This window comes from Blennius ocellaris (genome assembly GCF_963422515.1).
Source record: "Blennius ocellaris genome assembly, contig: SCAFFOLD_271, whole genome shotgun sequence".
NCBI lineage: Eukaryota > Metazoa > Chordata > Actinopteri > Blenniiformes > Blenniidae > Blennius > Blennius ocellaris.
In genome coordinates this window covers 20001-34042 of record NW_027662180.1, presented here as the reverse complement: position 1 = coordinate 34042, position 14042 = coordinate 20001, and positions in this window count along the sequence as shown.

The following is a 14042-nucleotide window of genomic DNA, read 5'->3' as shown; positions in this document are numbered from 1 at the left end:
ATTTGTCGTCATCGAGGATCAACACGTTCGATTTCAGGACGTCAACGACGGAACGTTTCAGAATAAATCCCCCCAAAAAACTACCAAACTCCGTCCCATTCAAAGTGGAGGAGAGGCTCCTGATGGAGATCAAAGAAGGTCAGTGTCCGTTGCCATGGAGACGCGCAGCGTTTCACAGTGACGTAGCTACCAGGCTAGTTAGCATCCGCATGAGCGAACGGCTATCGTGCTAACTCGGTTCTGCAAACAAAGTGTGGTGTCGGTGGAGCTCTGCGCTCTACCGAGCGTAGCTCTAGGTTAGCTTTGTGATGAAAGCCGCGGACGCAGAGATCAAAGCAAGACGTTGTCACGTTTTAGCAACTTTGAAAACGCTTCACACTTCTAGAGGAGCGTTTCTTTCCTGTGTAGAGACGTGAAAGTAATAAAAAGACAAGAGAAGGAGGTGGAGGAAGAGAAGGAGGAGGAGGTGGAGGAGGTGGAGGAGGAGGAGGAGGAGGTGATTTCCTTGTCTGGCCTCTGCAGGCGTCCTGGTTTGCTTTCAGTCGTGGGAGGCGGCGGCGGCGGCGGCGCATTATTCATGCTGACCTCTGAGCTCAAACACTGATGTCATAGGAACCAACACACACACACACACACACACACACACACACACACACACACACACACACACACACACACACACACACACACACACACACACACACACACACACACACACACACACACACACACACACACAATCAGCAGTGTGGATCTGTTATCTATCTACCATCAGCAGGCCTCCTTATCAGCTCAGAACATCTGAGCGAGCAGGGCGAGGAAGGCGAGGAAGGCGGGGGGGAGGGGGGGGGGGGGGAGGGGGGGAGGGGGAGGGGAGCTGCCATTAAAAACACACCACAACACACTCATCTTTTCCCCACACACACACACACACTTTTCTCTCCCTCCCTTCGTTTGTTATCATCGCACTTTTTCAGCCGCTTGTTGCTTTTTTCTTCTCTTGCTTTTTAATTCCCCCCCCCCACCACACACACACACACACACACACACACACACACACACACACACACACACACACACACACACACACACACACACACACACACACACACACACACACACACACACACACACACACACCAGCCAAACAATAACAGTCTCTCAACACTGGGAAAATGCCACGCAACAAGCCAGATGTAATTACAATCCCCCCCCCCTCCTCCCCCCTCCCCCGCCCTCCCCCCCCCCCGGTGTTATCAGCCATGGCGATCGCCGCCAACTTTTATCTCGTCTCCCATCACAACCGCCAAAATAAAAGCCCAGGGATCCAGCAGGCCTGCGTCTTATCGGCCCATCAAGGAGAGCAGCGCTATCGGCCTGGAGATCAGCAACCGCTGGGAGGATGACGCACACACACACAAATATCTATCTGCTACACAAACAGCCTGCTGCTGCTGCGCCTCCTGCTGCTGCGCCTCCTGCTGCTGCGCCTCCTGCTGCTGCGCCTCCTGCTGCTGCGCCTCCTGCTCCTCCTCATCAAACTAAAGCAGGACAAGAATAATTGAAAGTTCTATATTTTACGGCAGATTTTCATGAGTTTCAGAACAAACCGGCTCGTCTGAAGGTTCTACTTCCTCCACTTCTACTTCTACTTCCTCCACTTCTACTTCCTCCACTTCTACTTCTACTTCCTCCACTTCTACTTCCTCCACTTCTCCTTCCTCCACTTCTACTTCCTCCACTTCTTCTTCCTCCACTTCTACTTCCTCCACTTCTACTTCTACTTCCTCCACTTCTACTTCTACTTCCTCCACTTCTACTTCTACTTCCTCCACTTCTACTTCCTCCACTTCTACTTCCTCCACTTCTCCTTCCTCCACTTCTCCTTCCTCCACTTCTACTTCCTCCACTTCTACTTCCTCCACTTCTACTTCTACTTCCTCCACTTCTACTTCCTCCACTTCTACTTCCTCCACTTCTACTTCCTCCACTTCTACTTCTACTTCCTCCACTTCTACTTCCTCCACTTCTACTTCCTCCACTTCTACTTCTACTTCCTCCACTTCTACTTCCTCCACTTCTACTTCTACTTCCTCCACTTCTACTTCCTCCACTTCTACTTCCTCCACTTCTACTTCTACTTCCTCCACTTCTACTTCTACTTCCTCCACTTCTACTTCCTCCACTTCTACTTCTACTTCCTCCACTTCTACTTCCTCCACTTCTACTTCCTCCACTTCTACTTCTACTTCCTCCACTTCTACTTCTACTTCCTCCACTTCTACTTCCTCCACTTCTACTTCCTCCACTTCTACTTCTACTTCTACTTCCTACCTCTACTTCCTCCACTTCTACTTCCTCCACTTCTACTTCCTCCACTTCTACTTCTTCTTCCTCCACTTCTTCTTCCTCCACTTCTACTTCCTCCACTTCTACTTTCTCCACTTCTACTTTCTCCACTTCTACTTTCTCCACTTCTACTTCCTCCACTTCTACTTCCTCCACTTCTACTTCTACTTCCTCCACTTCTACTTCTACTTCCTCCACTTCTACTTCTACTTCCTCCACTTCTACTTCTACTTCCTCCACTTCTATTTCTACTTCCTCCACTTCTACTTCTACTTCCTCCACTTCTACTTCCCTCCACTTCTACTTCTACTTCCTCCACTTCTACTTCCTCCACTTCTACTTCCTCCACTTCTACTTCTACTTCCTCCACTTCTACTTCTACTTCCTCCACTTCTACTTCCTCCACTTCTACTTCCTCCACTTCTACTTCTACTTCCTCCACTTCTACTTCCTCCACTTCTACTTCCTCCACTTCTACTTCCTCCACTTCTACTTCTTCTTCCTCCACTTCTTCTTCCTCCACTTCTACTTCCTCCACTTCTACTTTCTCCACTTCTACTTTCTCCACTTCTACTTCCTCCACTTCTACTTCCTCCACTTCTACTTCTACTTCTCCACTTCTACTTCTACTTCCTCCACTTCTACTTCTACTTCCTCCACTTCTACTTCTACTTCCTCCACTTCTATTTCTACTTCCTCCACTTCTATTTCTACTTCCTCCACTTCCACTTCTACTTCCTCCACTTCTATTTCTACTTCCTCCACTTCTACTTCTACTTCCTCCACTTCTATTTCTACTTCCTCCACTTCTACTTCCTCCACTTCTACTTTCTCCACTTCTACTTTCTCCACTTCTACTTCCTCCACTTCTACTTCCTCCACTTCTACTTCTACTTCCTCACTTCTACTTCTACTTCCTCCACTTCTACTTCCTCCACTACTACTTCTACTTCTACTTCCTCCACTTCTACTTCCTCCACTTCCACCCAGCTAGCTCCACCCAGCTAGCTCCACCCAGCTAGCTCCACCCGGAGACGTCTTCCAGACCTAATAAAGTCAGACGACGGCGTCGGCCCCCCGGGGTGTTTGGTAATGGCAGCTGGTCGACCAAACACCACCCACTGGACAGGCTGGCTCCACCTCCACCCTCCTCCTCCACCTCCACCCTCCTCCTCCACCCTCCTCCACCTCCCGTATCTCCTCTACCCTCCTCCACCTCCACCTTCCTCTACCCTCCTCTACCCTCTCCACCTCCACCTCACTCTACCCTCCTCCACCTCCTCTACCCTCCTCCACCTCCACCTCCTCCACCCTCCTCTACCCTCCTCCACCTTCCTCTACCCTCCTCCACCCTCCTCTACCCTCTCCACCTCCACCTCCCTCTACCCTCCTCCACCTCCACCTCCTCTACCCTCCTCCACCTCCTGTATCTCCTCCACCTCCACCTCCTCTACCCTCCTCCACCTTCCTCTACCCTCCTCTACCCTCCTCCACCTCCACCTCCCTCTACCCTCCTCCACCTCCACCTCCTCTACCCTCCTCCACCTCCCGTATCTCCTCCCCAAGACTGTGGAAAATCTCACACTGATAAAACATAAACTTGATCTCGATCTCAACCTTCGGTGAAAAATGGAGCCGATCGCAAAGTTAATAAACATTCTTGTCACTGGAGTGAATTTTAAACTTTCCCCCGATAACAGAGCCGAGGAGGAGGAGGAGCAGGAAGAGGAGGAGGAGGAGGAGCAGGAAGAGGAGGAGAGGAAGAGGAAGAGGAGGAGCAGGAAGAGGAGGAGGAAGAGGAGGAGCTGACGGGAGGAGGAGGAGGAGGAGGAGGAGGAGGAGCTGACGGCAGGAGGAGGAACAGGAGCAGGAGGAGGAGGAGGAGGAGCAGGAGCAGGAGGAGGAGGAGGAGCAGGAGGAGGAGGAGGAGGAGCAGGAGCAGGAGGAGCAGGAGGAAGAGGAGGAGCAGCAGGAGGAGGAGGAGCAGGAGGAGGAGGAAGAGCTGCAGCAGGAGGAGGAAGAGTAGGAGGAGTAGGAGGAGGAGCAGGAGAAAGAGGAGGAGCAGGAGGAGGAAGAGGAGGAGGAAGAGGAAGAGGAGGAGCAGGAGGAGGAAGAGGAGGAGCAGGAGGAGGAGGAGCAGCAGGAGGAAGAGGAGGAGGAAGAGGAGGAGCAGCAGGAGGAAGAGGAGGAGGAAGAGGAGGAGCAGGAGCAGCAGGAGGAAGAGGAGGAGCAGGAGGAGGAGGAGAGGAAGAGGAGGAGCAGGAGAGGAGGAGCAGGAGGAGAGAGGAGGAGGAAAGGAGGAGGAAGAGGAGGAGCAGCAGGAGGAAGAGGAGGAGGAAGAGGAGGAGCAGGAGCAGCAGAGGAAGAGGAGGAGCAGGAGCAGGAGGAGGAGGAGCAGGAGGAAGAGGAGGAGGAAGAGGAGCAGGAGGAGGAGGAGGAGGAGCAGCAGGAGGAGGAGGAAGAGGAGGAGCAGCAGGAGGAGCAATGGAGGCCAACAAGCTGCATCAGTGATAAATCAACATCAAGATGAAAAGTAAACCTGCACAAGGTTTATAAACAGGAAGACGTCTGGAAGAAAGAGATGAATTATTGAGTTAAAGGGACAGAAGAAGAGAAACGGAGGCGAGAGAGAGAGAGAGAGAGAGAGAGAGAGAGAGAGAGAGAGAGAGAGAGAGAGAGACTATCAGCGGAGGAGATCAGCCATGCGGACTATCTGACGCCACATCTCAGGGAAGAGAGGAGTGAGAAGCCGGGGGGGGAGGAGGAGGAGGAGGAGGAGGAGGAGGAGGAGGAGGAGGAGGAGGAGGAGGAGGAAGCCGGCGGCGGCATCAGACAGAAAAACAAATAATAATGTACAAAAAAAAAAAAAGATCCAATTTTCATCTCTATCAGGCGCCACATCGGATCTCCGCTCACATCGCCTCACAACACCGCGTTTCCACAACACAATCACACAGGAAGCGGCGGCGAGGCGGCGAGCTGCCGATGGACCAAGACACCCCCGCCTGGGGGGTAGGGGGGGGGGGGGGGGGGGAGGGGCGGGGGGGGTAGGGGGAGGAGGGGGGGAAACTTTATGTGTACTCCTGCCAAGAAAAGGTGGAAAGTACAAAGACTCTGTCACGGTACTCGAGTAGATACCTCTCTTATCCAGATCAAAGGCAGACGCGGATCCACTTCCTGCGTGTCAGATAAGAGTCGCCACTCTGGGACTGTAAACCGCGGGGCGGGGCTTTTATTTTACAAACCACTGGCATTTTCCTTTTTGGACTTCTGTCCCACTCACGCAGAGTAATAGATGGATTTTGTTACGGTGACCGTCAAAATAAAACCACCAAGTTGGATTGTTATTACGATGACCATCAAAATAAAACTACCAAGTTAGATTAATACATTGACTGTCAAAATGAAAGCATCAAGTTGGTTTATCATTATGGTAACTGTCAAATAAAACGACCAAGCTAGATTATTACATTGACTGTCAAAATAAAAGCACCAATTGGTTTGTCATTATGCTGACTGTCAAAATAAAACTACCAAGTTGGATTATTACATTGACTGTCAAAATAAAACCACCAAGTTGGATTGTTATTACCGTGACCATCAAAATAAAACTACCAAGTTGGATTATTAGGGTGACTGTCAAAATAAAAGCAGCAAGTTGGATCGTTATTACGGTAACTGTCACAATAAAACCACCAAGTTGGATTATTACATTGACTGTCAAAATAAAAGCACCAAGTTGGATTGTTATTACGGTGACTGTCACAATAAAACTACCAAGCTGTATTATTAGGGTGACTGTCAAAATAAAAGCAGCAAGTTGAATCGTTATTATGGTAACTGTCACAACAAAAAAATACCAAGTTGGATTATTAGGGTGACTGTCAAAATAAAAGCAGCAAGTTGGATCGTTATTACGGTGACTGTCACAATAAAAGCACCAAGTTGGACTGTTGGATCAAAATAACAAGTTCCTGTCAGGCTACGTGGCAACAGCGGAAACGGTGAGAGCTAGCGCTACACTCGGTAGAGCGCAGACGTGCGTCGCCATGGCAACCGATAGACCAGAAGGTTGTTGACGCTGGTCCGTTGACTTGATGCCTGTCGTCACTGTTTGACCCCGCCCCCCTTTGACCTTTGACCCCCCCGACCACTAACCGGGGCGATGACGTCGCTGCGTCATGTGACATGTCGGCCTTCCCGTGACCTCGACATTGACCTTTGACCCCGTCGCTCTCCAAACTGAAACTCTGATCAAAACAAATCGTCCCTGAACGTTTCAGTAGTTTTAGACAAAACGTTGGTAAAAATACAAACAAATAAATTAATTAATACATAATTTCACTGGAGGAGGTAGCTTCCTGTTGGTGACTGTCAAAATAAAAACACCAAGTTGGATTGTTATTACGGTGACTGTCAAAATAAAACCACCAAGTTGGATTGTTATTACGGTGACTGTCAAAATAAAAGTACCAAGTTGGATTGTTATTACGGTGACTGTCAAAATAAAACCACCAAGTTGGATTTTTATAACTGTGACTGTCAAAATAAAAGTACCAAGTTGGTTTGTTATTATGGTGACTGTCAAAATAAAACTACCAAGTTGGATGGTTATTACCATGACCGTCAAAATAAAACTACCAAGTTGGATTTTTATTACCGTGACTGTCAAAATAAAAGTACCAAGTTGGATTGTTATTACAGTGACTATCAAAATAAAACTACCAAGTTGGATGTTTATTACCGTGACTGCCAAAACAAAACCACCAAGTTGGATTGTTATTACGATGACCGTCAAAATAAAACCACCAAGTTGGATTGTTGGATCAAAATAATAAGTACCTGTCAAAATAAAAGTACCAAGATGGATTGTTGTTACAGTGACTGTCAAAATAAAACTACCAAGTTGGATTGTTATTACGATGACCGTCAAAATAAAACCACCAAGTTGGATTGTTGGATCAAAAATAACAAGTACCTGTCAAAATAAAAGTACCAAGATGGATTGTTATTACAGTGACTGTCAAAATAAAACCACCAAGTTGGATGGTTATTACCGTGACTGTCATTAATTTGCCAAATTTGTATCAACTTCCTGTTTGAAGACGTAAAAACGTAACAAAGTGTGACGTAGTACATGTTGGTACTACGTCAGCCGACGGAGGAGAAGAAAACAAGTCCGACGGAATCGTTTCTCACTTTTCCCACAATAAAACGAGCCGAATGAAGTTTCTCATGAGGTTTTACTTCATCGACGTTGTAGTAGTGGCAGTACTTCTATCACAGCAGTTCTCCGGGTATTTGCTGTAAAACTGCAGGGAAAAGTGTTTCTAAACATACACTAGAGTATTTTTGTCAGGATTACACATCTTCAGTATTTTAAAGGAGTAAAGCCGCTTCAGTTTACTACAAACGATTCAATACGCGGGACTTTTGTCCATTTTAATCCACTTTGCGTGAGATTTGTTGTATATTTCTACTTCTTCCCGGCGGGATTACAAATACTTTAGTATTTATACTTTCCCAATGTACTTCCTTCTCACATTTCACTGAATTATTAGCTTCATTTTGGCTTCAGGAGAAATTCCTGGTGGAATTATTAGTATATTTCCTGTACTAATATTAGAAGAAATATTATAATACTATGTATTTCTGGTCAGAAGTCGGATAACAGTAGTTTTAAACACATTTAAATAATTAAAACATTTAAATCTTTAAGATGTATACACCTGATCCATGTAGAGTAAATATGGGGTCAGTCTTTTTTATTTTAAATACACACACACACACACACACACACACACACACACACACACACACACACACACGGATATTTGATATTTCGACAAGTTTTTTTTAAAGTACAAATATACAAAGCGTTATTCCAGGTATTATATCACATCTAAATATGATAATAATTCCGTCTCCACGTCATGACTATTTAATTTATTTCCTATTTATGACGACTTGCAGGAGACGAAGTATTAAAAAGAAGGAAAAAACGTAGTATTTAGTACTTGAGCGCGTATCATTTGTCCCTGGAGACTCGCGCTGGTCGGAGACACGTGGAATAAAGACGTCGTTCTGCGTTTGACGTCACTTTTGCAGGAGAATCGTTTAAAGACGAGCCGCTCGGGAACTTCAGAGGCAAGAGTGACGCGACAAACCGAGGAGAAAGTGAAGAAAGGAAAAGAAAAGCAAAGAAAAGACGCACTTTGTGAGTGAGTGCGCGCCGTTGTTGTGACTGCGCGTGCGCGCGCACGAGCGCGCGAGGCGGTGAACTTGTTTGGGAGACTCACGCTTGATCTGGCGGGGCTTGCTCTGCTTCCTGCGGGACATGCTGCCGCCGCCGCCGCCGCCGCCGCTCCGGGCTGGAGGACCCGCCGCGTCCCGCTGCTCCTTGGTTGCACCTCCTGCTCAGCGCTGCTGCTCCTCCTGCCGCTGCTGCTCCTCTTGCTCCTCCTGCTGCGTCGCGGCGCTCCGATCAGACGCCGGAGAAATCCGCATGACCCGCCGCGCCGCGCGCGCTCCGATAGCGATCTCCTCGCCGCGACAGCCTCACCTGTGGCGGGAGCGGAGTCCTCCTACCTGTGGCTCCTCACTTCTCCTCCTCCTCCCACCTCCTTCCTCCACCTCCCTCCTTCCTTCCTTCCCCGTTTCTCCTCGCGTTTTTAATTCCGTGCGCCGGGCGCGTCGCCGCTCCGGCAGGACGAACCACCGCAGGCGCGTCCGGTTCCGCGTGCGCGCAACGAGCCCGCTGTCGGGGAAACTTGCGTGTACGTGTGGCGGAACGTGTGGCGGAACCGCCTCCGCCGCCTCCTCCTCCTCCTCCGCCCGCCGCCGCGTGTGTCTCGTGAGAAGTTCCCCGCTCGCCCGGTCCGCCCCCTCGGCCGCCCGCAAAACCGTGTCGTCTCCGCACCGGGAGACTCTTTCAATGGGGCTCCGCCGCGACGCGCAAGCTGCGCTCCCAGCGAGGCCCCGCCCCCCTGCGTCTGACGTCACAGGTCGCACTCAACTCCCATTGGTCCAGTCCGCCCTCCCCCGTTAGAAACACTTCACTCGTATTAATACTCATAATAAATCATATTTACACCCGGAAATAAATAAAAAATATACGTTTTTTTTTATTTTCTTTGTAATTCAACAACTTTTCTTTATCAGCAACTTTGAGGAAAAATAAAATAAAACAAAGAAATAGAGTTTTTTTGCTTTAACTAATATTTCTACTTTATTTGATCTCTATTGAGAATGAACAAACAAAAGAAAAAAATATATATACATACATATATATTTATATAGTTTGCTGAATAACTTTACAATTGATACACAATGTGATTATTCATCTGCGTATTTAAAAACAATGAATTTAAAACAATATAAATACAATAACATTATATACATTTCTCAATTAAGCAATGATGGAGCATTTTTTTGTTCATCATCAGCCAGTAAAAGTTATTTATTTGTTCTTTATTGGGTCAAATGTTATTATTTTGTTGTTGTTGTTGCTGTTGTTGTTGTTGTTGTTGTTTGCATTGCATTCTTTTACGTTTCTCCTTTCTACACCCCACTGTCCCTGTGAACCGAATAAAATGGAATAAAAAATACATTATTATTATTATTATTATTATTATTATTATTATTATTATTATTATGATAGAAGAAATAACAGTATTTGTCCAAACAGTCAAGATTCTGTTCTCGTTATGTTGCCTGAAGCAGTTTTAAAAACACAAATCTTCAGTTTTTTTCATGTTCGGTTTAAAAACAAAACTTTTCGGAAACTTTCTGACGTGTTTTTATTGTTATTTTTATTCCTCATTATTTACAGTTTTCAGTTTAATTTCAGTTGATTTAGAAGAAGCTTCCTGCAGGAGGTTGAATCAGTGTGTGTGTGTGTGTGTGTGTGTGTGTGTGTGTGTGTGTGTGTGTGTGTGTGTGTGTGTGTGTGTGTGTGTGTGTGTGTGTCCTCTGTCATCAGATTCAATCAGATTATAAAGACGTGATGCGTTCAGCGTGACGGGAATATTTATCTCTTGTTTACGGGTCAAAGGTCACACAGTTGAACAGTTTGATGAAGATCTCTTCATCATCATCATCATCAGCTGCTCTCAGTGTGAGATTTGAACCAGAAACCCCCCAGTGGGAGCATGAAGAGGAGCGCTGCTGCCCCCTAGTGGACAGATTTTGCATCACAGCACAAGAAAAACCGTTCAGTTTCTTTGAACTTCAGAAAATCAGTGAGTTGATTAATTTGATTTCAAATGTGTGAAACTGGTCAAATTAATCTGGATCAAATCACTCCGTTCTGTACATATAAAACTTTTTTTTAATGTATAAAATAAATTCTGGTCGGTGTCTTTGATCTGGACGTTGAAGTACAAAGAGAAAATAATCTACTGTTTCTACAAGTGACTCCCAAAGTGCGGGTCGCCGCCCCCTGGTGGTGCGCGGAGGTACTTCAGGTGTGCTGTGAGATATGAACAGAACAGAATAAAAAAAAAAAAAAAGTTTTTATTAAGGTGTTAATATTAATACTTTATTCATCCTTTGAGCAGAGATGAAAGAGGCACTCAAACTTTCCTGTCATTTTTCACCAGTGTTCCAGTTTGATCACCTAATCTGAGGTTCCTCAGCTGCAGACGCTGAGTTCTCACTGCCTCATCACCTCAGATTAGATTAGATTAGATTAGATTAGATTAGATTAGATTAGATTAGATTAGATTAGATTAGATTAGATTAGATTAGATTAGATTAGATGACCAGAGACCTTTGATCTGCTGGGCGTTCACACTATGGAGGCCCCAGGTTGGATTAACACAGATTATTTAGGTTCACTAATTATTGTAAATGAAGTTGCTCCGACTTCATTGAATTAACAGATATTGAATCATGTGTGAATGTTTTCCTTGATATAATTTAAGGAAATTCTAACTTTTTACATTTGCGATCGATATCAGAATTGGTATTGGTTTTGGTATCCGTATCGATATCAGTATCAGTATCAGCATCGATATTAGTATTGGCATTGGTATCGGTATCAGCATCGTAATCGGTATCAGTATTGTATCAGTATTGGTATCAGTATTGGCATTGGTTTTGGTATCAGCATCGATATCAGTATTGATATCAGTCTTAATATTGGTTTGGTATCAGTATCGATGTCAGTATCGGTATTGGCATCAGTATCAGCATCGTAATTGGTATCAATACCAGTATCAATATCAGCATCGGTATCAGTTTTGGTATCAGTATCGGTATCAGTATCAGTACCAGTATCAGTATCAGTATCAGCATCAGTATCGATATCGGTATCGGTGTCAGTATCGGAATCGGCATCGGCATCGGTATCGGTATCGGTATCGGTATCGGTATCGGTATTGGTGAATCACTTGTTCACTGCAGTATTTCCTTGTTTCACAATGAAATTCCATTGAATTTCATTTGAACTCTTTCAGAAAGTGTTTCTCGAGTTTCTCCTGCCAAACAGAAAGAACCTGGAACCTCCAGGGAGAACCGGCCTCCGGGCCTGGACTCGTACCGGCAACCTTCTTCTTCTTCCCCGAAAGGGACGTGAGCAGGACGAGGACAAACGTCTCGTTTGTCCAAAAACAGAAATATTTAGAGAAACAGAAACGATCGCAGAGCGTGAAGCGTGTGTGTGTTTGGTCAAAGAACAGAGTTCAGCCTGCAGGTCCGATCAATGTGTGTGTGTGTGTGTGTGTGTGTGTGTGGGGGGGGGGGGGGGTTCCGGGGGGGTGGGGTTCCAGGACAGGAGGTATCGGCGTGTCGAGGAGAGACTCAGTGACTCGTCCTCTGAATCCCGGCAGGATGAAAACAACGCTGCTCTTTGTTCTCCTGCTTCCTGTTCTGGCGCTCGCCGTTCCAGGTAAGAGAACTCCAGGACGGTTCTCCAGGACAGTTCCCTGCTTCTTGTTCTGCCACTCCAGGTAAAAGAACGCCAGGATGGTTCCCTGCTTCCTGTTCTGGCGCTCGCCGTTCCAGGTAAGAGAACTCCAGGACGGTTCTCCAGGACGGTTCCCTGCTTCTTGTGCTGTCGCTCCAGGCAAGGGAACTCCAGGACGGTTCCCTGCTTCCTGTTTTGTCGCTCGCTGTTCCAGGTAAGAGAACTCTGGAACGGTTCTCCAGGAAGGTTCCCTGCTTCCTGCTCTGTCGCTCCAGGTAAGAGAACTCCAGGAAGGTTCTCCAGGAAGGTTCCCTGCTTCCTGTTCTGCTGCTCCAGGTAAGAGAACTCCAGGAAGGTTCTCCAGGAAGGTTCCCTGCTTCCTGTTCTGTTGCTCCAGATAAGAGAACTCCAGGACGGTTCCCTGCTTCCTGTTTTGTCGCTCGCTGTTCCAGGTAACAGAACTCTGGAACGGTTCTCCAGCACGGTTCCCTGCTTCCTGTTCTGTTGTTCCAGGTAAGAGATCTCCAGGAAGGTTCTCCAGGACGGTTCCCTGCTTCCTGTTCTGTTGTCCCAGGTAAGAGAACTCCAGGAAGGTTCTCCAGGACGGTTCCCTGCTTCCTGTTCTGTTGTCCCAGGTAAGAGAACTCCAGGAAGGTTCTCCAGGACGGTTCCCTGCTTCCTGTTCTCCAGGTAAGTGTTGATGGATCTCCTGGTTCAGGTTCTAGAGCGGCGCTGGGCTAGAGAACCACAAAACACCAAACTTTCATGGTGTTTCCAAGATCTGTTTCCATGACGACGGAGCTTTATGAAAACGCTAACCCTCCGTCTCCATGGAAACGAGGGAAAACTTTTTTTCAAACTGCACTTCTCAGTTTTTCATTGATAAACATGAAACTTAGAAACTTAAACATGAAAAAGGAAGAAACGTTCTGAAATATGGAACTTTAATACTAAACTAACATGTTTTACTGAAATAGTTTATCAAGATGTCTGGACTGAAACATTTAACTTTAATCCCTCAATGTTTAGCAGAAGAAATAGGATTTACATTTGTGGTATTTATAATAATAATAATAATAATAATAGTAGTTATCATTATTATTATTACTATTATTACTGTTATTATTGTTATTATTAATAATGATGATAATAATAATAGTTATTATTATTATTATTATCATTATTATTACTATTATTATTAATGATAATAATAATAATAATTATTATTACTATCATTATTAGTAATACTAATAAAAATTATTATTATTACTATTATTATTATTATTATTATTATTATAAAGTTAAATATTTAACTTTAATCCCTCAATGTTTAGAAGAAATATGATTTACATTTGTGGTATTTATAATAATTATTATTATTATTGTAATTATTATTATTAATATTATAATGATTAATAATTATTATATTATCATGAAAAAATTCTAATAGAATTCTAAAAATAATAATAATCATCATTATAATTCTATTATTATAATTTTTTTATTATGAAAAAATTATTCTGCACGGAAAAATAGAAACCCGAGCTACAAAAACTCTGATTCAATAAAAACTGATGAACTAAAATAAAATACAATAAATTATAAAAGACGTCAACGACGTGAAGTTGTAATTAATTTAGCTTTTCCTGGATTATTAAAGTAAAAATAGGTTCGTTTGAGCGTCATGGTTACATGGAAACACACACACACACACACACACACACACACACACACACACACACACACACACACACACACACACTCACACCCTCCCCCGCTGTGCTGT